At 40.7% G+C, this 21,669-nt stretch overlaps 1 long non-coding RNA gene across 2 annotated transcripts in view; it reads left to right on the top strand.

The window, feature by feature from the left end:
- Window positions 1–1,134: 1,134 nt before the first annotated feature.
- The window catches only part of LOC122563248, a 47,304-nt gene continuing 26,769 nt past the window's right edge, over window positions 1,135–21,669 (top strand). The window contains exons 1-4 of one of the 2 annotated variants that reach the window (XR_006315543.1): window positions 1,135–1,250; window positions 1,503–1,577; window positions 2,740–2,817; window positions 3,273–3,357. This is a non-coding gene — a long non-coding RNA (uncharacterized LOC122563248). Of the gene's footprint in view, window positions 1,251–1,502; window positions 1,578–2,739; window positions 2,818–3,272; window positions 3,358–21,669 lie in introns of those variants that run through there. The other variant, XR_006315542.1, reaches the window with a different exon arrangement.

Below are 21,669 nucleotides of genomic sequence, written 5' to 3'. Positions count from 1 at the left end.
GTTATAGTTTCTTATTGGATTAGTTTCAGGAAAGGGCAAGATTCCAAATCTGTGTAGAATTTTCCTTTTGTTTCTCTTGGGACAAAAGAAATGGTTACAAACCACAAAAGAGATCAGATGGACCTCAGACATAGTTTGCAGTCTCTGGTGTTTATTTTTAAAATAAAGAAAGATCTTTGAAGTTCAGAATATACTGGAGCATGCCATGAGGAGATCATATTTGCAAAAAGTGATTCTGTGGTGTACAACCAAGTTTATAAGCTGTTTACTCTTCTACTTTGCAATTTATAGTTGAGAGAGGAATGTCAAAGTCATTTACTGTAATGTGCAGCACTCCCAGAGGAGACACCAATGAAAGAATGTAAAGGGTTAGTCAATCTAAAAGAATCAAAGAAAGCTAAATTCAAAAATCAGATGGAACATACCTTGGAGTACATCAAGAAAATTGATGGCTATTTGTTAGTGGGCATCTTTCTGAAATCCTTATTGAAAGAACTGTGCCTGGAAATACAGAAAAGGAAACATAATGGTAAGCTCTAAGATGGACAAAGGTAACCCAGGAAATGATAATCCAGTCAACCTGATATCCATTCTAGGATAAGGTTTTGAAGATACCTGAAGGAAGAAATGAGCAACTGAATGAAGGAATACAGATTTATAAAAGAGGACTAACTTGGTCTGATTTGCAAGAGGTCATGTCTATGAGGAAATGTCTATAAGGATCTATTGAGGAAATAACATCTTTGCAGTCAGCTGTAATTCACGTGGTTAAAAATCACACAACACCAGGTTATAGTCCAACAGGTTTAATTGGAAGCACTAGCTTTCAGAGTGCTGCTCCGTCATCAGGTGGTTGTGATAACCTTAGCAAATCACTAACGGCAATATTGGTGTCTACAGGTTACATAACTGACTATGAAAAGGGGACAGAAATAAAGCTCTCCAGGTTTAGAAATCATACTAAATTAGATGGAATTGCAAACAACAGGGAACAGGTTGGTTAAACACAGAAAGCCCTGATTGGATGGTGAAACTGGCTTGGTATCCAATAGATGTAATTTAGTGTGATAACAGGAAATGATAATAAACATTGGAAATGCAAGCTACATGATATTTTCCAGGAACCAGCGCAGGAGGGAGATTTATTGGGGCTCATGCGTAACTCACTGAAACTATCAGTATGTAGCAGCACTCTATTCTGCAAGTGGAATCGAGAGCTGTATGGCCAGAGAAATAGAAAACAAATCCCAGTAAGTTATTTTCAATTTGTGCAGCATGCTAGATGATTTTGTTTGAGCAATTGTGCCTGATCTGCTTATATTGTCATTGTTTGTATTATGTAAATTCTAAAGCCTTTTCTTGTCGGAAAAATGGCAATTATGTAACCAAAAAAAAAAATTGATTAAGTAAGCACCAAAGCTATGAGGAGACGATCAGAACTTTTACAATGGTTAACAGATAGCTTAAAGGTGTTTTTATTTAGTTCTGATTTCTATCCACAGATGCTGCCAGACCTGCTGTAGTTTTCCAGCAATTTCTATTTTTGTTTTTATTTAAAGGTGTTCTCAAGGATAAAGGTAAGATAAACATCAAAATGTTCATATTGCAGATATTCTGACAAGTGGCACAGTCCCAAACTTAGGAGAATGATTATAATTTTATTATTTTCCATACAGCCAAGTCAATGTATGGATGTGTTGTTAAGACAGAGGGTCATCAGGACTTGGAGGTGCTGGTGTTGAACTGAGGTGGACATGTTCCTTCATCAGGAACTTACAACCACCTGATGAAGGAATAGCGCTCCGAAAACTAGTGCTTCCAAATAAACCTGTTGGACTATAACCTGGTGTTGTGTGATTTTTAACTTAAGACAGAGGGGGCTGATCATGTTGACTAGTTTACCAGAGTTAAGAAAATAACCCAACAAAAACATGTTATGGTGCATGCCATTGTTAAGAAAATTTCCTTTTTTGGCCTGAATGAGATTTGGGTCATTGATATATTAAATAAAGAATAGATTAAATTCCCTACAGTGTGCCCAACAAGTCCACACTGACCTTCTGAAAAGTAACCCACCCAGACTCATTTCCCTACATTTACTCCTGACTAATGCACCTAACACTATGGGCAATTTAGCATGGCCAATTCACCTAACCTGCGCATCTTTTGGAACATGGGAGGAAACCCATGCAGACACAGAGAAAATGTGCAAACTCCACACAGACAGTCTCCCAAGGTGTGAATTGAACCCAGGTCCCTGGTGCTATGAGGCAGCAGTGCTAACCACTGAACCACCATGCAAACCATAAAGCTTTGATGAAGTTAAATGAAAAAGATATAAAACACCTATAACTCCCAGGAACATCCAAGCTGTTCAAGATATTGATTAGGTAGGCCCTTCAGCTCGAGAGCAAACTGAAGCAGCCAGCAGAGTTGTAACACTTTGAATCAATGGAATAGAAAGTAATTAGTACATTTCAGTAATAGAGGCACCTTTGAAATTGAAAACTTTGGGCAGAATGTTCCCAAAATCAGGACCACTGTGGCCAATGGCGCAGATAATAAAATATGGCGAGATCACAAAAATTAGATTCTCTGTGATGAGAGGAAGAGTCTGATTTTCCACCCAAGCTTTTAGCGACAAGATGAGCATCGCGTTAATGACCAATGGCAGGTCTTTTTGCAAACATTTGCATCTCTGTATTTAACAAGAAATTCTTGAGCAATGTCTTCCTACAGAGACTGGTGAGAATGTGGAACTCGCTTCAACAGGGAGTAGTTGAAACAAGCAGGAGAGATGTACTCAGGGGAAATGAGGTAAGCAGATGCAAAAGAGACTTATTCTCAATTAGCTTTTTCTCACTTGAGTGCTCATCAGCTAATGTTCTGAAAGATAAGAGAAATACCCAAACAGATACATAGGAAATCAGAGTACTGTATATGGTGCACATTTTGAGGGAGTATGAAGCTGGTCAATGGCTTATCATAGAGTACACAGGAAGCACTAACAAGAATGATGAGCTACACCAAATTAGACAGAATATCCATTGCAGACCATGTAGGTCAGAAATAATATGGCTTTTAATGACAAACTGAGGTGTAAGGCTCTTGACTGCACCTTTATAGTCTCAAGTTCCTGTTATGGGCATATACTGAATTAAGATTCTGCAACCAATGCTGTGCTTTACCATAGTCAATGAAGAACATCTCATTGGCATCTGTGGAGAGAACTCCATATCAAATATCAACTATCTTTACCTCTCACTGGCCAGGTTATTTTTCATATTCTTACATGGGATGATGGTGTCACTGGCTGAGGCAGCATTTATTGTCCGGAGTCGAATGAATTGCGGTGGGTCTGGAGTCACATATAGGCCAGAACAGGTAAGGATAGCAGATTCCTTCCCTAACAGACATTAGAGAACCAGATGGGTTTTTCCAACAATTAACAATGGATTCGCAGTCATCATTAGACTCATCCTTCCAGATTTTACTGAGTTCAAATTACACCATCTGTTATGGTGGGATTTGAACTCAGGTCCCCAGAACATTTCCTGTGTCTCAGGATTTACACCACGCCATTGCCTCCCCAACAAATCAACAATACGATGACCAATTTGTGATCAATCTGAACCATTTTGCAGATAAACTCAAACTAAAATTCATCTTCCATGAAGAAACGTGGGTCCAGCAAAACCAGATAATTTGCAATATTTTAAATTGTTAGGAACTTACTCAGAAAGGAATTTTATGGTGACTGTTTGCTCTTCTTTGGGAACACACCAATTCACTACCGCCCTCAGCTGGTGAACCAGGAAATGTTTTCTCTACCAATAGAAAAGACTTTGGGATGTGAAATGAAAATAAAAAATTGAACAGTTTAATGTATGGCTGCTGCTGGAAGTTCATTGAACTACAATGAGCATGTTTCAGTTTTTTGAGTTAATGTCAGAGGCCTGATCTCAACATGAAATTGCTGGACCAAAGACATCAAAACAAAACTTTGTGTGGCAGCCTTATCATGTACCTATCCCCAAATAGAAAGGAAATTCTCACGGATGCAAGAACTTCTGCCCTTGCACCCTCAGAATTCATGTGTTCAAAAAACGTTATAGATTTTGATCTTTAAAATGTTGGATTGTTGATTACAATTTAAACTCGCAAACTTTTAACTCACAAATAACTAATGGGTTGAAGTTGATATTTCCATGAATGACAATATGAAGATAGATATAGACTTGGTTCAATTTCAACTCACACTTCTTCAGACTAAATAGCCTGGGAGCATATTCACTGTCTCAGTAACAAAGTGGCTGATGGGTTGATCTGTTCATCAATAAGACGGAATTGAGAGCAATGCTTGTAAAACTAGTCCTCCAGTACAAAGTCAAAAATCTCACAACACCAGGTTATAGTCCCACAGGTTTATTTGGATGCACTAGCTTTTGGGGTGCTGCTCCTTCATCAGGCAATCACCTGAACCACAGGGCTGGAAATTCTGCCCCTTGATAGTGGATGGCCAATGTGATCCAGAGCAGCTGTTCATTACATAGTGGCACCACCAGGGAGGAGCTGCTGGTAATGCACCCACTTGACACCCAGATCGCAGAGGGGCCAAAACATAGTAGAGTGATGGCAGGGCCATAATTGTAGGGTGGGGATTGCTGGTGGGGGAGACGGCAACTTCCCACCCCTTCCCACTTGCCAGTTCCTTCAATAACGTATTGAGTGCCATTGAACAAGGGACTCTCCATGCCCTCTACCACCAACTGGGACATTGCAAAGCACTCTGACAGGTCTTGCTATTTGGACTTCTCGCATGTGAGCCCCCACTGGCTGGACTCCAGTAGTGGCAAGATGAGGCCCTGAGGTGAAGCTTAATTGGACATGTGGGGTGAGTAGACTTTTAAACCAACTATCCCTGATCCATCAGGTTTACTCTGGATATCAATAACCCAAGGCATTTCCAACAGTGGAATATACCCAATATTCTTTGTTAAAGCAAAGTACCTACAAAAGGTACTGCAAAATTCTTATCCATACAATGCTTACAGTAACAAGTCAACCTTCTTCCATGGGCCTGTCAGATCAGGGCTGATGATCAGCCTTCTCCATCTCAATGTCCCTTCATTGGTTAATCGACCTTCCTCCCCCACCTGGCTAAGTTGTTACAATGAGGCAAACTGTTTTAGGTTCTCTCCGTACAAAGAAACTATGCATTCAAAGTCTTTAACAATATCCAGTCTCCAGAAAATGATCTGTTTGACCACTGACAAACATCACAAACATGTCATGTATGCCTTATTGGTTTCATCAATTAACTCATTAAAAGACACTTATCGTTTGCCTTTTATGACTTTTGACATAATACTTTAGTTTCCAATCGCTGTCCAACACTATTATGACATCCAATCGACTGCATGATATTTACACAGCATAATTCCATTACAAATTCAGCCGATAAATAGTCTACATAATCACATCCGATTCTCTGTGTCTGTTTTAAAGAAAACTTCAGCTTTTTCCAGAGTTACTGTGACTGTATCTGCTGATTTACAAGGTTTGGTGTAATCAAATACACATATTCCATTAGACTAACACAAGCACTTTCAAATTTTGAGACTTTTCTAATCATTATCAAGTTTCATATTTCTTCTTCTCATTTCATTATAGCTTAATTTCAGCTAACCCAGCAAATTCTAGGTTAATATCGACAGACTTCACTCAGTGGAGGTCTGAGAAGGCCATTAGCAACATGAATGGAGCACAGATATATGTCGATATGCCCAGCAGTCTAATTGTGGAGTGGAAAGATTTGAAAAAATTCCAGTGAAAAGGATTCATGGTGGGACATGGCTAACAGAATAAAATGAAAGCTGAACTGTAATTTTCCAAAGTAAAACCATACTGAACAGCAACTTCCCTGTAGGAACTGTGTCCACACTTATGACAGCAGTTGATTGATGAGGATGGGCTAAAGTTGAGCATCAGCAGTGTGGAATGGTTGTCTCTGTGACTCTTGTAGAGAACACAGTTTATTAAGGTGGGACACATACAAATCCCCCTTAACAAATGAGATCAAAATCTGTCTGCAAAGAAATAGCCTCCATATTTCAGTTACAGCAGGGGTCAAACACCTGCCGTTTAAACTTGGATTATGCTGCAATAATATTTAGGATTATTTGAGGATTCTGTTCACACTGAATGAAAAAGGTGGATGTTTAACAAAAAGAAAATCTTACCAAAAGTGAAAGTATGTGTATTGCTTTGTTTGATGTTTTGTCCTCAGATCGTTTACACAATGCAGAATATCCAATTCAACAGACGGTAATAGAGATGCTTTTTCTAAAAGAGCATTTCTGATCCAGAGTGTGATCCGTATAATGTTGCTGAAGCTAAGGCACTTCAGAATAAAATTGATCAACTCTTTGCACCTGATGCCAAAGACATTTTGAGACAGTTGGTAAGGACGAGCCAGGGAACATTAGATGGGTGAGCTTGACATGTTGTTGGCAAGTAGTTGGAGGGAATTGTGAGGAACAGGATTCACACATATTTGGAAAGGCAAGAACCGATTAGGGGTAGTCAATATGGCTTTGTGTGTGGGAAATCGTGTCTCACAAACTTGGTTGAGTTTTTTGAAGAAGTAACAAAAAGGATTGATGAGGACAGAGCGCTGGACGTGATCTATATGGACTTTGGTAAGGCGTTCAACAAGGTTCCCCATGGGAGACTGGTTAGTAAGGTTAGATCTCATGGAATACAAGGAGAACTAGCTATTTGGATACAGAACTAACTCGAGGGCTGTTTTTCAGACTGGAGGCCCGTGACCAGTGGAATGCCACAAGCATTGGTGCTGGGTCCACTGCTTTTTATCATTTACATAAATGATTTGGATGTGAACATAGGAAGTATACTTAGTAAGTTTGCAGATATAATCAAAATTGGAGGTGTAGTGGACAGCGAAGAAGGTTACCTCAGATTACAACGGGATCTTGATCAGATGGGCCAATGGGCTGAGGACTGGCAGGTGGAAGTTAATTTAAATAAATTTGAAGTGTTGCATTGTGGGAAAGCAAATCTTAGCAAGACTTATATACTTCAAAGTAAGGTCGGAGGAAGTGTTGTTGAACAAAGAGACCTTGGTGAAAAAGTCTATAGCCTTAAAACATGTCTTTAAACATTTAGCTTAAAATATAATGCTGAATTATAGAACACATTTGCTGCACACTAGAAAATAGACAGGCAGAAAGGCTCAGAAAAAGATGGGGGAGCTCAAGGTATGCAGAAGATACAATGTATGCACCAAGGTATGCACCAAGTGATAACTGGATGCTCTACGGCAATTAAGAACATTTGCCTTAACATCAGTGAATCTGTGTAAATAGGACATCAACTGATAACATTCACGACTTTCCCTTGTGAAATTAATGACAGTGTTTGATTCTGACCCTGAAACAAAACTCGGTACTATCAAAAGCCTTGTAATTGAGGGTCAGGTCCTGTCAATTATAATAGATTCTTATTACTCCTTGCAAGCAAGGCAGGCACAGAGGGAAAAACATCTTTGCTGTTACAAGTCCCTAACTTGAGAGTTCAAAAGGACACTAGAGAGAGAGAGAGACCATTTTAGTGCTGAGGCTGCTGAAGCCAGTAGAAAATTAACTCTTAATGCTTACCTGTTATGGATTGAACTTAATTGCATTTTTGAGATTTTATGATGATATTGAGTAGCCATAACCAGTTATTACATACAAACTGTGTAAAAGTTAATATTGATGAAGCCTTAACTTACTTGTTGTTCTTGCAGAACACTCTACTGACCTTACAGACTGCCCCTTATAGACTTACAATTCTAACTAATCAGATCTTATGTCTTATTTAAATTTGAATCACAACTCTGAAAAGAAAGCATGTTTAATTCAAAGACATGTTTGAATGCAACTTTATGGTAACATCTCAGCCTCAGGTACAGCATGATTCAGTGCTTAAAAAGGAGTATGCTCCTAGCTTAGAAATTATTCTAGGCCTAACATTGTGTGTCAGGAAGCCATTTTATGGTCAAAAGTTTGTCCACCTTGCTAAGAAGCCATTTTGTAAAACAATTGTATCTGACATGCGAGCTGTGCAAGGTTACCTTATGAACTCTCCAATTAGCTCAGACTGGTACCTCTTTAATGATAGGAGTATATCTCTCTAGCAGATAACACAGCTGGGTATGTTTTTCCCACCTGATGAATGGCTTAGGGCCTGTGGGAGTGATTAGTCAAGCATACGCAGACCTGTCAATTAACTTTTCTTCCTGACAAATTATTGTCTTTCACTGTTATCTGTTTAATTAAGAACATGCAATGTTTTGTAAACTTCTGTATAAAGGAAGCCACTTTGTATCAGTACATTGGAGTAACCTGCTGGGGCATTTGAAGAACTGGGACCCTACACTCCTAGGTTATTAGAACCTAGTTAGTTTAGCTTAGAGGTATCAGTGTTATGTTGTAAAAGTGATGCTATTGGTAAATAAAGGGGATGACTAAAATTAAACTAATCTGTCTGTAAGAGGTTTTTATTCCAGACTTCCAAAGAGTACAATCTCCGGGACGAACCAAGAGAGAGAGGCTTACAGGTCTGAGTCCACAAGGGATTCACTGGGCCATCTCAAATCTGTACTTTAACATTGGAGTGCAGGTTCATAGTTCTTTGAATGTAGAGTCACAGATAGATAGGATAGTGAAGGTGTTTGGTATGCTTTCCTTTATTGGTCAGAGTATTCAGTACAGGAGTTGGGAGGTCATGTTGTGGCTGTACAGGACATTGGTGAGGCTACTTTTCAGAATATTGACAGCAATTCTGGTCTCCTTCCTATTGGAAGGATGTTGTGAAACTTGAAAGGGTTCAGAAAAGATTTACAAGGATGTTGCCAGGGTTGGAGGATTAGAGCTATAGGTAAAGGTTGAAAAGGCTAGGGCTGTTTTCCCTGGAGTGTTGGAAGCTGAGGGGTGACCTTATAGAGGTTTCTAAAATCATGAGATTTTAGAAACCTCTATAAAATCATGAGAGGCATGGATAGGATAAATAGACAAAGTCTTTTCCCTGGGGTGGGGGAGTCCAGAACTAGAGGGCATAGGATTAGGGTGAGAGGGGAAAGATATAAAAGAGACTTAAGGGACAACCTTTTCATGCAGAGGGTGGTGCGTGTATGGAATGAGCTGCCAGAGGATGTGGTGAAGTCTAGACAATTTCAACATTTAAAAGGCATCTGGATGGGTATATGAATAGGAAGGGCTTGGAGAGATATGAGCCAGGTGCTAGTAGGTGGGACTATATTGGATTGGGATATGTGGTTGGCATGGATGAGTTGGACCGAAGGGTCTGTTTCTGTGCTGTACATCTCTATGGCTCTATGATTCTATAATGATTTTGGTGGTTTTAAAACACTTAAGTTGTGTTTAATGGTATTTTTGTGCAATTATTTCATTAAACAAACTGTGCTGTTTCAAATTAGTATGCATGATTTATGTTCTGCAATTTTACATATTTCCACATGGTCACCACCCACACACACAACAGTTCACTCAGAATGCAAATCAATCACCATTTTTGGAAGGAATTTTTGTGGTTTCAAATGTTGATTTTTTTCATCACAATCTACAATATCCTTACTACTAAAACTCACTAACTCCTAAATGATAGCTCTATCATTTCAAGCGTCTTTAATGTAAAAAAACGAATGAGTAAGTACATCATATTCAAGTTGTTAGAGTGACTTCAGTGCAGAGCTGATTGGCACGGACTACACTAATATAACCTGTGGGGGCCAGGACATTTCTGACAACATGCTCAGATTTCTGCACTGAACTACACATGTGCACATTTCTATCAGGTTTCCTCTATTAATATATTGATGAGCGTACATAGCTTCACTGTTGTTTTCATTGTATATTCTGGGCCATCGTCTATGAGATATTTTGCTGTGATAAGGTGGAATCAAAAGCACTATACTGTATATATGAGTCATGATGTGGAAGAGCTGGTGTTGGACTGGGGTGTACAAAGTTAAAAATCACACAACACCAGGTTATAGTCCAACAGGTTTAATTGGAAGCACACTAGCTTTCGGAGCTCCGATTGCTAGTGCTTCCAATTAAACCTGTTGGATTATAACCTGGTGTTGTGTGATTTTTAACTTAATACTGTATATAAGTTCCTTATTTTCTTTAATCACAATGGGATGATCCTGATTTGTAAATCACATTTTACTGAGATTGTAAAACCAGAACTAAAATATTGAAGTGCTCAGGAAGAATATACAGGTTAGAATCTAATATTCAAGTGCAGGTAATGATGATAAGGAGCTTTGCTGTGACAATATAACATCTGAAACTCCAGACTGGTGTTGGGTAGCTCCCCACTGTTTAGCTTACTAGTTTTCAAATAATCTTTTCATGGCTGATCTTAAGTGATTTCTAGCCCAATAAACAGATTTTAATTGTTTGTCATCTCCCTCTGGTCTCATTAGGAGTTTCAAAATGCTATGACATTGTGATAATTTAAGTGACATTATCTCCCCCATAAAAGCCATTAAGTGCATTCCAGTAGAAAGCACAGAGCTAGCTGCCACTGTAGTCATTAAGGCTGGAGAATGAAAAACGGTTTCATTCGATTGTAGTTTCTCTGTGAATCCATGGGTGACCAACTCGAAGGTAAACAATGAAAGTTGTTAAAAACATATTTGCATTAGAGTGACTCATTCGGGGAACCAAAGCGGATCAATTCAAATGAGCGATAGGTAACAATGCAATCTTTCATAATTTGGATTAATGAAGTATTAATTATTTAATTACTCTGAATGATGAAATTCTAGAGCAGTAGAAAAGGCTGCTGTGCACATTTCTGTTGTAAAATACAAGTTTCACATTTAGAAACCTTTGTTTAAGAGTTTTGTAGACTGTTTAGAAAGCAACAGGAAATTTGGCAGGTATTCATGACTACAAAGTAAAGGTCTTTCGCACTTAAGTAAATATATACTAATTATGTTCATGTTTGCACAACCCTCAGGTTGATTTAATTCAGAACAGTTCAACAGGAGAGCATACAAGTATGTAATCACTGCCCAATCTAATTACAGTACACCAGTGATGTCAGTGTGTACACCACACAGGCTTATTTTAATCAGACAGAGAAATAGACTTCCATGTAGCAATTCAATGGTTGTTGATAACACCCAAATCAGCATGATGCCAAACTGAAGAACACTTAGTAAAGAAGAAACAATCCCTATTGTAAAAGATCCGTATTGTTCTTTCAGAAACAGCTTGCATGTATTTAATTATTCAAAATGCTGTTACAGTTATTCAGGAGAACGTGAGGGTTGCAGATGCTGAAGATCAGAGCTGAAAGTGTGTTGCTGGAAAAGCATAGCAGGTCAGGCAGCATCCAAGGAACAGGAGAATCGACGTATCGGGCATAAGCCCTGAAGAAGGGCTTATGCCCGAAATGTCGATTCTCCTGTTCCTTGGATGCTGCCTGACCTGCTGAGCTTTTCCAGCAACACATTTTCAGCTCTGTTACAGTTATTCAGGCAATATTTCCAACAACCCTCCACCACCACCCTCTGTCTCCTACCATCAAGCCAGTTTTGTTTTGAATTGGCAAGCTCTCCCTGAATCCCATGTGATATAACTTTATTAACATTCCAAACGGATGGAAGCCTTCACAAAATCTGACACATCCTCATTTAATAATGACAAAGTTTTTTCTTAGTGTAGGTGCTACAAAAAAAATCAGTTTTCTTCATACAATGTTATAGGGTCATGTGCTGCTAAGGATGGCTGGCCCCTTTCATTCTTGCTCTTGTAACAAAAATGGCCATTGATCACACAGTCGATAATGTAAAGAACATATATTTTTAAATGTGACTTCCTTTTTATGATGCAATCCTGGAATCTGCAATTGGGATGGAGGGAACCTGTCCTGTACTGGAGGTTGTTGGTCTTGTAGTTTTGGTCAGATGACCTCAGGATAATCCATGGCTAGATGACCTAGATGCAGGTTCACCCTTCTCAGCTTGAACTTCCACAGGGCTGAGGTTAGTGGGCACCTCTGGAGTGTCCTATGGGGGGGAGACTTTTAAAGAGCCTGCATATAGTTCCTCCTCCAACTGGGTGCCAACTGGCACCACTCTGTCTCCTTATGGAGAGGGGGAACCTAGGATGAGGGCAAAGTCCCTTGGCCCCATTGCTCTACTGTTGGTGCTATGCCCTAATGCTTACAGCAATGGAGTTGTAGGTCTTTGCACATATTTGGCAGATAGTGAGTGTGCTGGATCCCTGGCTCCCCATGGCAATTGAAACCCATCTTTGGAGATAACCAGAGGCACCATTGTAAAGATAGTGGTGTTGGTCGGTTCCTTTAAGCTTCAATCCAGTTTTGAGAAGTGCTTCCAGTAAACCTGCCTCCTACTCCTGTATCAGCTTCTGCACATTGATAAAATCAACAATGGTCTACACGGTGAGGTCATCGCCTTCCTGGGCTGTCTGGTCTCCAGCAGCACTGAGTGTCTGCGATCTGGGGCATTTCTCCCATGGCCAGCCATGGAGATATGAAGTGATGTGCTCACCAGCATGTGCTCCCAGGTCTAAACTAAATGACATAGAGGTGACAGCTTCTGAGCTGACAGGCATTGTAGAAGACAGCCTTGCTTGCGCTTGGTCTGAAGGGTCTGTACCTTCTTCCTCAGAGGTGGAGGAGATGGTAGCTGAGGGACCTGATCTCATCAGGCCAGGGGTGCAGTGTATGTCACTCATGCCTGAAAAGCACAAGAAAGGGAACAAGGAGTAGATGCTTGGGCGTTTTAAGATTACATTCACAGTAGTGGTAACACAAATGCAGTGCAGCTCCTGAGAATGAATCTTCTTTGTTTGCTGGGATGGGGCACCCTCAGCGTCATAAAATGAGTGGTTAGGTAGTATCCCATTAAGACTAATGCGCTCTGCTTTTAGCTGGTGAGCACACAAATGTTGGGCACTCCACCATCCACCTTGACCCTCTGTCCCTGTTGTGGGGTGTGTTCTCCGGGAATGAGACAAGGACAGTGACCGAGTAAGATGGAAGTGCCAGCACAGTTGGATGTGTAGAGACCATGTGGTATTAGGAATCTGGGAGGATGGGGTGGATGAGATCCATCAAGAAAAGATGCTTCATACAACAGTAGTAGACCCCGTGCCTTGATGGGAGGAGCATGCAGGAGCAGAGTTAAAGTGAGTGTGAGGGAGCAGAGGGGAGGTCGTGGCACTTAATCTTATGAAGTGAAGAAGATAATTTTCCTGCTTTCCGCATCGCTGGGTGTTCCTCTAGGCCATGAAAATAGGTGACCTAGAAGGCAACTTCAGACCAAGTTGGGTCTGGGGTCATGGTCTCCTCTGGCAGTCCTGAAGAAAGTGGATGACCCTTCTCTGCAATGTCTCAAACATCAGGACCTCCATTTCCCTGGTAGCATGGTGGGGTGCCAACTTCCATCTGTTGACCATCTCTGGGACATTTTATAGAGAGAATGAAGATAGGAACAGCAGTAGGCCATTCAACCCCTCAAGCCAGTTCTCCTATTCAATATGCTGATGGATGACCATCGAGATCAATATCTGCCCTCCGTCATATCTCTTTACCCACAAGATCTATACCTACTTCCTTTACGAAAACACATAATGTTTGGCCTCAACCACTTTTTGTGATAAATGCATTCCACAGACTCACACTCTCTGGGTGAAGAAATTTCTCCTCATCCCAGTCTGAAAAGGTTTATGCCTCATCCTAAAAGTATAATCCCTGGTTTTGATCTCCCCCAACACTGGGAACACCCTTTCTGCAACTAACCTGTTTAGTCTTGTTAGAATTTTCTCGGTTTTTATCAGATAACCCCTCATTCTTTGAAACTTCAGTGAATACAATCCTAACTGACTCAATCTCTGCTCATACATCAGTCCTGCCATCCCAGGAATCAATTTGGTAAACATCCTTCCTCAGATAAGGAGTGACCAAAACCGCACACAATCATCCAGACTTAGCCTCACCAATGCCCTGTATAATTGCAATAAGACATCCTTGTGCCTGTACTGGAATCCTCTCACTGTGAAGGCCAACATACACTTTGTTTTCTTTACTGCCTGCTACATCTGCACACTTACCTTCAGCGAGGACACTCAGGTTCTTTGAACATTACCCTCTCTCAATTTACAGCCATTCAAAAAATAATCAGCTTCCTATTTTTGCGAAAATGGATAACTGCATGATAATGCATCTGCCAGGACTTTGCCCACTCACTCAGCCTGTCCAAATTACACTGCAACATTTCACCCTCTCACCCAGCTTTGTGTCATTGCATTAATTCCCTCATCTAAATAATTTACGTGTATGTGAATAACTGGAATCCATGTATGGATCCTTTGGAACCCCTCTATCCACTGCCTGCCATTCAGAAAATGACCCATTTATTGTTACACTTTGTTTCCTGTCCACGAACCAATTCTCTAGCCATCTCATTGCACCATTCCCAATCCCACACGCTTTAATTTCACACATTAATCTCTTATGTGGGACTTTGTCAAAAGCCTTCTGAAAATCTAAATAAACTACATCCACTGGATCTTCCATAATGCTTCAAAGTGATGCCGTCTGCGAGAACACTCTTCCCAGATTCTTCCCATAATGCAACTGAGAAGGACTATTCCTGGCTGCCAGTGTTTAACCTGATGTACACCTGGGCTTTCAATATGGCATCGGCGAGTGGTGTGGCTGCAGCGGCCACCTCTGCTGCTGGTGAGTGTAAGACAGTAAGAGAGCAGCATCATGGGAGCGTAGTGCTTACGTAACAAGGTGAGCAGCACAAAATTGAGCAAAATACGTGCTGGAACTCACAGACAGAAGCTCTCTGTGAAACTCCCTGAAATTGACGCTTGGCTAAAGTTAGGGAAAATTCAACTTGTTGTGTTTCATTTAAAAGGTCCTGCCAGGTGACATTGTGCAATTTCAAAGAAAAGCAGAGGAGTTTTGGTATTCTGGGCAGTGTTAATCTCGCAATGAAAATGAAAAAAAAATTATAATGTGCTCATTGTCACAATACTGTTTGTGCAAACTGACTCCATGTTTCTCTCATAATTCTGGGTATACCTCAAAACTACTTGGCTGGCTGCAATGCATTTTGGAATGTACTGAGGACCTGAAAGGTGATATGTGAACAATACGGTTCTTAAGGTCTAAAAACATCATGCCATTTTACAGATGCCAGACAATACAATTCAAGCAATTTTGTTTCATTTTCCACCTCACACATCTATATTTAATCCAAATATTTAGCCTATATTTTGGATTTGATCAAATACTTCATATAAATATACTAACAGCATTTTATTATAACAGTCAGTATAGGTAGAAGTCAGTAACAGGAAAGGAGCAGTCACTTTATTGGGTGTTTTCTATATATCCCCCCAATAGCAACAGAGAGATGGAAGAAAGGTTGGGATAGCAAATCTTGGAAAGGTGCTGATGTAACAGTTGTCGTTTTGGGTGACTTCTACTTCCCCAATATTGATTGGAACCTCCTTAGTGCAGATGGTCTGGATGGAGCTGATTTTGTCAAGTGCGCCCAGGAGGGATTCCTGACTCAATATGTAGATAGGCTGACTGGGGGGAGGCCATATTGGATTTGGTAGTAGGCAACGATCCAGGCCAGGTGTCAGACCTCTCGGTGGGAGAGCATTTTGGTGACAGTGACCACAACTGCCTCACACTTACCATAGCCATGGACAGGGATAGGGGCAGACAGTATGGGAAGATATTTAATTGGGGGAGGGGAAATTATACTGCTATTAGACAGGAGTGTGGAGTTTAAATTTGGAACAGTTGTTCTACAGGAAAGGCACAACAGAATTGTGGAGGCTGTTTCAAAGCACTTGCTGTGAGTGTTGAATAACTGTGTCCCACTAAGACAGGCAAGCAATGGTAAGGTGAAGGAGCTTGGGATGACAAGAGAGGAGGAACTTCTCGTCAAAAGGAAGAAGGAAACTTATTTAAGGTTGAGGAAGCAAGGATCTGGCACAGTTTTAGAGGATTACAGGGTAGTTAGGAAAGAACTCAAAAATGGACTGAGGAGAACTAAGAGGGGGCACATAAAAGCCTTGGCAGAAAGGATTAGGGAAAACCCAAAGGCGTTCTGCACATTAGTGACAAATAAGAGAATGATCAGAGAGAGGGTGGGGGCCTATCAGGAAGAGTGGAGGGAGCTTGTGCCTGGAGTCTGAGGAGGGAGGGGAGGTTCTAAATGAGTTTTTTGCTTTATATTTACCTTGTTGATAGTGAGAACACTGTGGACCAGGTTAATAGGCTTGAACAGATTGATGTTAAGGAGGTGGATGTTCTGGAAATTCTGGGAAGCATCAAGTTGGATAAGTCCCCAGGGCCAGACCAGATATATCCAAGGTTACTACGGGAAGTGGGGAATAAGATTGCTGCGCCTCTGGCGATAATCCTTCCATCCTCACTCTCCACTGGAATAGTACCAGATGATTGGAGGGAGGCGAATGTTGTTCCTATGTTCAAGAAAGGAAATAGGGAAACCCCTGGGAATTACAAACCAGCCAGTTCTACATCTATGGTAAGCAAGGTACTGGAAAGGATTCTGAAAGATTCAATTTATAACTATTTGGAAAAACATAGTTTGATTAAAGATAGTCAGCATGGCTTCTTGAGGGACAGGTCATGCTCATAAGACTTATTGAGTTCTTTGAGGATGTGGTGAGACAAGTTGACAAGATTGAGCATTGGATATGGTGTACATGGATTTCAGTAAGGCATTTGATAAAGTTCCCCACAGTGGACTCATTCAGAAAGTTAGGAGGTATGGGATAGAGGGAAATTTGGCTATCTGGATACAGGGTGGCATGGTGGAATCAGGGCAGGAATGGCTGTCACGAGGGGTCATAATTTTAAGGTGATTGGAGGAAGGTATAGGGGAGATCTCAGAGGTAGGTTGTTTGCACAGAGAGTGGTGGGTGCATGGAATGCACAGCCAGCGGTGGCAGTAGAGTGCGAGACCTTAGGGACATTTAAGTGACTGCTGGACAAGCACATGGATGGCAGTAAATCGAGGGGTGTGTAGGTTAGATTGTTCTTAGATTAAGATAAATGCTCGACACAACATCGTGAGCCAAAGGACCTGCACTGTGCTGTACTGTTCTTTGTTCGATAAAAATACACTTTCCATTGAAGCCAGTTTTGATGCAATACCCAAGCAGTGCAAAAAGGTAAATAGAGCTATGGCAATGTTAGAAAAATGCTAATTCATAATTTGGGAACAAAGTCACAATTAATTAATTTTATCAGGGAACAGATCTTTGTTTTTGCCTCTAGGCCTCTTGTAACCAATAGGACACAATCTAGTCCACAGTTAGATGTGATTAATGACTCGTTCATAGTTATGCACTTCCTATAATTCTACTTAATTCTGTCTATTCACATGTTACAATCAGCCTGTGCAATGGTGCACAAACAAATTTCAGATATAATGTGTTACAGACCTTAGGTTATTCTGTGTGATTTAAATTGTTTTCCACATTGCTGCATATACAGGATTGATACGTAAGACTGAAAGAGTTTACTGGAGTCTGAGACACAGTGCAGCAGCTGTATGAGAGGAGAATATCAACAGCTGCTGGCTGCTGAGGAGTTAGGAGGAGCCTTAATATCGTTCACTTAACAACAAAATATAAAATCAAATGTTTCCAGTTGATAATCTTTCATCTATTCATTTTACTGCTTTCAGGTCTGTCAATCACAACAATAATGCTGCAAACACATGCCTTAGTTTCAGCATAGGATGGTTTTCAATCTTCCACCACACAGTCAGTTGCCAGTGGGATTAAACTTTCTCCTCCTCCTCCTCCTCCTCCTCACTATCATCACGCAGACGGCTTGGTGAAGTCTGGAACTCGTCTGTAGCTGACTTTCATCAGTTTCAGCATCCAGTCAAGCAAAGTCACTGAGTTGTCCAGCACGGAAACAGACCCTTCGATCCAATCAGTCCATGCCGAACATAATCCTGAACTAAGCTAGTCTCATCTGTCTGTTCCTGGCCCATATCCCTCCAAATCTTTCCTATTGACGTGCTTATCCAAATGTCTTTTACACATTGTAATTGTACCCACATCCCCCACATTCACTGGAATTCATTCCACACATGTGCCACCCTCTGTGTAAAAGATTTGCCCCCATGTATTTTTTAACACTCTCCTCTCACCTTAAAAATATTCCCCAGTCTTGATATAGCCTGATGTATTTGTAGCTATCTGCATGCATAAAATGCCACTGTTCTGGTTGCAGTTCATTGAGCAAAAAAAATGTCAATATTTAAACTTATCTTCAACCAAACAAGAAGTTAATAAATATATTTAGAATACTGTACATCATCTCATCATTGAGTTCAACTCAAATTCACCACCAAGTATTGAACAGGAGCTACAAACATGTACTGAACCTTGTTAATCTAAAGGACAGTGCTACATGAGGAATATAGATGTTTCTTTCATCTGTCATGACCACACATTATTTTGGGCTGTAGAAAAGATACTGCTTTAAACCAAGGAAACTGTGAAAGTAGTTGTTTGCAGTTTAAATGAAAAACCAGTTACTGGAAATCATTGTGTTTGTTGTATCCACAATGTTGGCTCACTCAAGCAGTGGGAGAGGAGGCTAGACACTTCAGCTTGGTGGCTGTGTATGCAGGAGCAGTTTTGCCCAGTGACAAAGTTTTGATTAGTTTTACAACCAGGACCAATTGTGTTTTCAGGAATGCTCAGCATAGTAACAACCTTTTGATTTGTTCCCGGATAAGTGGCCACAGCTTTGTATTTGGATAATGCAGCAGAAACATCCAGACAATGATGAGGAAAGTAACTTACTTTTTTATCTGAGTGGAGTAGTAACAAATCCTGAGCAGCTTGCTGCTCTCTCTCTCTGCAAATTCTCTTCTTAAAAGTAATAAAAGGGAAAACCATCTTCGGAGATACTGAAAGAGTGACTCGTCAATGAAAGATTGAGAATATGGTTTAAGGTGTGTATAACCTGCGTCTTCGTCAAAGAATCAAAAGGGACCTGAAGGAAAACAACTTATCAACGCCTGTAATCCAGACTGTTCCAGAGCTTTGCTGACAGCTTCTTTTGTTCCGTCCCCGGACATAATACTTGTGTTTTGTCTCTTTGTGTGTCTGTTTGTACGTGTAGGGGAAAGAATTTAAGTCACTGAGAGTTATCCGTAACCAATTCATCTTTCTTTTCTGACATTGGTTAAAAATAATCTGTTTGTAGTAAATAGCAGTTTTCCTGTTAAATGCAGCAACCTGACAAGTGTTTCCTTTTATCCTGGATTCATCAGTTAGGTCAACTGCGGACTTTGGATTCATTGATTGAAGGTAAATAAGAGAAATATTTACAGGTTAAAAATTAAAAGACCGGTAGCAATTTTTTTCTAAATTAAGAACTAGCAAAAAAAAATAGAGGGCAGGGCCAGGCAATATGTTGTAACTGAATGATGTGGGAGTTGGTGGACCCCCTTGAGGTTCATAGTGACCACATCTTGTAACAGGTGTTGGTTGCTTGAGGAACTCCAGCTCAGAGTTGATGAACTGGAATCTCTGCTTCAAATAATACAACATATCAGGCAGGTGGACAGTTACCTGGATGTTGGGTTTCAGGCAGCAATCACACCCCTTAGGTTAACTAACTCAAATTTAATAAGTGGTCAGGAACAGGAGGGTGTGACTACAAGCAAGGCAGATAGAAGGATCCAGGATGTAATGCTGAAGGAGCCTCAACCTAACTTGTCAAACAGGTTTGAGGTTCTTGCTCTCTTTGTGGACAAGAGTGGGACTATAAGGACATTGAACAAATTGACCACAGCACAGGGAGGCGTTCAAGAGGTGAGAAAACGTAGAGAAACGTAGTTATAATTGGGGATACTATAGTCAGGGGATTAGACACTGTTCTCTGTAGCCAGAATCGACAGCCAAGTGGGAGGGGAAAGATCCCTTTCTCATGGACCACATTGGTACCAATGACATAGGTAGAAAGAGGAGAGTAGGGCTCCACTTGTATCAAGCTGAGCCCAGAGCTATGGATAAGACTTTAAACTGAACAGTGAGGGATGGGTTCAGTTGCATGGAAACCTATGTAAAATGTTAGAGGCCGGATGACTTAGGAGAAGTTATTAAAGATTCTAGAACAAGAAATAAGACAGACAATATGGAAAGGGTCAAGAATCTAATTTCAGGCACAGCAGAGATGGGGACAACTATGAGAAAGGGGACAATCAATGCAGGACTGAGGGTGTTGCGTTTAAATGAATGTGATATATGAAACATTGAGCTTGTAGTTGGCGGGTATGATGTTGTGGGTACCATAGAGATGCTGCTGCAAGGGGATCAGGGCTGGGAGCCAAATGTTGGGGGATAAAGCTCTATCAAAAGGACAGGCAGATGGACAGAGGGGCTGTGTTGCCTTATTAGTAACAAACTAAACTAAATAATACCAAAAACTGATTTAGAGTCTGTGTGGTAGAGTTCAGAAACCACAAAGGAAAGAAGACATTGATGGAAGTTGTGTACAGGTAGCAGTAATCAGGATGTGGGAAAGAAAATAAATCAGGAGATAGAAATGGCAAATAAAACAGACACTACTATGGGTAATCCAAGATGGAGGATGGGAAAAATTTCTGGCTGTAAGAGCAGCTCCTTTTTTTGAGGTATTTTAGGTGTTGGAGGTGATTTCCTCGAATTCCAGGAACAGCAATTACTGTTTTTTACGCTGTTGCGTTGTTTTGAAACTTTGGGAAAAAAAAGTCAAAACAACCGCAGTTTTAAAAGGGAGAAGAGCAGACAAAGGAAGCACATGGTGAGGACAGTGCAGGAGAGAGATGTATTGCTGGACATCGGAGTGCATCTGGGAAAATTAACAATGAGGGAAATTCACAACTAATCTTGGAGGAACTGTTGGGCGAAGTTCACATCACAGAATCAGATAAGTTAATTGCTGTACTAAGTCCAAGAGAAAGGCTGTATTATTGAGTACAGTGGGTTTTTTCTTGATTATATATTTTTGGAGATAACTCTCTTGATTAAACTTAAAATATAAGCCATAGCTATTAATTTAACCTGCGGCAGTGTTTGTAGAGGAATGAGACAGTGTTATTTTCTGGGTCTTTAGGTTGTGAAGGATCAAAAATAGCCTTTGCAGTGATATGTACTTCTTGTCAGATGTGGGAGTTTAAAGAGAGTTTAAGGGTTTCTACGGATTATGTCTGCCATAAATGCTGTTGGATGCGAATCTTATCAGATCGAGTGGATCGGTTGGAGAGACAGATAGAAGCGATGAGGAATTTGCAACAGCAACAGTATGTGATGGATGACAGTTATCGAAAGGGGGGAAAGTCTCAGATACAGTCACATAGATGGGTTAACTCCAGGAAGGGTAATGAGAGGTAGGCAGCTAGAGCAGGAGTCTTTTGTGGATATACCCATTTCAAACAGGTATGCTGTTTTCAAAAATGTAGGGGGTGATGGATTCTCAGGGGAACGTAGCACGAACAGCCAAGTTTCTGGTATTGAGACTGGCTCTAATGCAACGAGG

Source organism: Chiloscyllium plagiosum, chromosome 26, assembly GCF_004010195.1.
Source record: "Chiloscyllium plagiosum isolate BGI_BamShark_2017 chromosome 26, ASM401019v2, whole genome shotgun sequence".
Taxonomy (NCBI): Eukaryota; Metazoa; Chordata; class Chondrichthyes; order Orectolobiformes; family Hemiscylliidae; genus Chiloscyllium; species Chiloscyllium plagiosum.
The sequence above is the reverse complement of the archived record's forward strand: the minus strand, read 5'-3'. Positions and strand labels throughout refer to the sequence as shown.